This window comes from Pseudophryne corroboree, chromosome 3, assembly GCF_028390025.1.
Source record: "Pseudophryne corroboree isolate aPseCor3 chromosome 3, aPseCor3.hap2, whole genome shotgun sequence".
Taxonomy (NCBI): domain Eukaryota; kingdom Metazoa; phylum Chordata; class Amphibia; order Anura; family Myobatrachidae; genus Pseudophryne; species Pseudophryne corroboree.
Genome location: NC_086446.1, coordinates 10,915,124 through 10,917,425, shown reverse-complemented (window position 1 = coordinate 10,917,425; position 2,302 = coordinate 10,915,124).

Sequence of the window (2,302 nt, the reverse complement as noted above, 5' to 3'; positions counted from 1 at the left end):
CCACAGCCGGGGGTCACTTTGATATAGTGCCCTGCGGCCGTGGCATCAAAAATCCAACTAGTCACCCCTGGCCGGGGTACCCTGGGGGAGTGGGGACCCCTTCAATCAAGGGGTCCCCCCCCCCCCAGCCACCCAAGGGCCAGGGGTGAAGCCCGAGGCTGTGCCCCCCCATCCAATGGGCTGCGGATGGGGGGGCTGATAGCCTTTTGTGATAATGAAAAGATATTGTTTTTAGTAGCAGTACTACAAGGCCCAGCAAGCCTCCCCCGCATGCTGGTACTTGGAGAACCACAAGTACCAGCATGCGGCGGAAAAACGGGCCCGCTGGTACCTGTAGTACTATTACTAAAAAAATACCCAAAAAAACACAAGACACACACACCGTGAAAGTAAAGATTTATTACATACATGCACACAAACATACATACATACTTACCTTATGTTCACACGAGGGTCTGTCCTCTTCTCCAGTAGAATCCAAGGGGTACCTGTTGAATAAATTCTACTCACCAGATCCCGGGTCCCAGGGTCCTCGGGGCAACCATTTGTAATCCAGGTACTTGAATAAAATAACAAAACGGAAAGCCGAGCCATGAACTGAAAGGGGCCCCATGTTTTCACATGGGACTCCTTTCCCCGAATGCCAGAAACCCACTCTGACTTCTGTCTAAGTGGGTTTCTTCAGCCAATCAGGGAACACCACGTTGTGGCACTCTCCTGATCGGCTGTGTGCTCCTGTACTGACTGACAGGCAGCACGCGGCAGTGTTACAATGTAGCGCCTATGCGCTCCATTGTAACCAATGGTGGGAACTTTCTGCTCAGCGGTGACGTCACTTTAGGTCAACCGCAGGGCAGAAAGTTCCCACCATTGGTTACAATGGAGCGCATAGGCGCTACATTGTAACACTGCCGTGTGCCGCCTGTCAGACAGTACAGGAGCACACAGCCGATCAGGAGGGTGCTACAACGTAGCGCTCCCTGACTGGCTGAAGAAACCCACTTAGACAGAAGTCAGAGTGGGTTTCTGGCATTCGGGGAAAGGAGTCCCATGTGAAAACATGGGGCCCCTTTCAGTTCGTGGCTCGGCTTTCCGTTTTCTTATTTTATGCAAGTACCTGGATTACAAATGGTTGCCCCGAGGACCCTGGGACCCGGGATCTGGTGAGTAGAATTTATTCAACAGGTACCCCTTGGATTCTACTGGAGAAGAGGACAGACCCTCGTGTGAACATAAGGTAAGTATGTATGTATGTTTGTGTGCATGTATGTAATAAATCTTTACTTTCACGGTGTGTGTGTCTTGTGTTTTTTTGGGTATTTTTTTAGTAATAGTACTACAGGTACCAGCGGGCCCGTTTTTCCGCCGCATGCTGGTACTTGTGGTTCTCCAAGTACCAGCATGCGGGGGAGGCTTGCTGGGCCTTGTAGTACTGCTACTAAAAACAATATCTTTTCATTATCACAAAAGGCTATCAGCCCCCCCATCCGCAGCCCATTGGATGGGGGGGGACAGCCTCGGGCTTCACCCCTGGCCCTTGGGTGGCTGGGGGGGGGGGACCCCTTGATTGAAGGGGTCCCCACTCCCCCAGGGTACCCCGGCCAGGGGTGACTAGTTGGATTTTTGATGCCACGGCCGCAGGGCACTATATCAAAGTGACCCCCGGCTGTGGCATTATCTGTCCAGCTAGTGGAGCCCGGTGCTGGTTTTAGAAATACGGGGGACCCCTACTCTTTTTGTCCCCCTGTATTTTTGGAACCAGGACCAGGCGCAGAGCCCGATGCTGGTTGCTTAAATATGGGGGAACCCCTGTCATTTTTCCCCCCATATTTCTGCAACCAGGATCGGCTCAAAGAGCCCGAGGCTGGTTATGCTTAGGAGGGGGGACCCCACGCAATTTTTTTAAAGAAAATAACCACTTTCCCACCCCTTCCCACTGATATACATGCACGGATCTCATGGATCCCTGCATGCCTATACAATCACGGATTAAAAAAGCAGGTCTGTTTTTTTTTTAGCACTTTTTTACGAGTTGTAATTTTTCACGGCAGTGTTTGGTTTTTTTTGCTTTGCACTTCTTAGTAAATTACCGAGATTCATACTTAAACAGCCGCGTTTTGACCGATGGTGTATTCATTTGTATTTTTTTACAACTACTTCCAAAAAATTACGAATGCCCTCATCACTGCCGTGATTATTGCTTAGTAAATTACCGAGATGACACTTTGATGAAAAAACGGCATCTCGGTCAAAATCGGGACCTTAGTAAATTTACCCCAATGTGTTATGGTGGAAGCCGTGC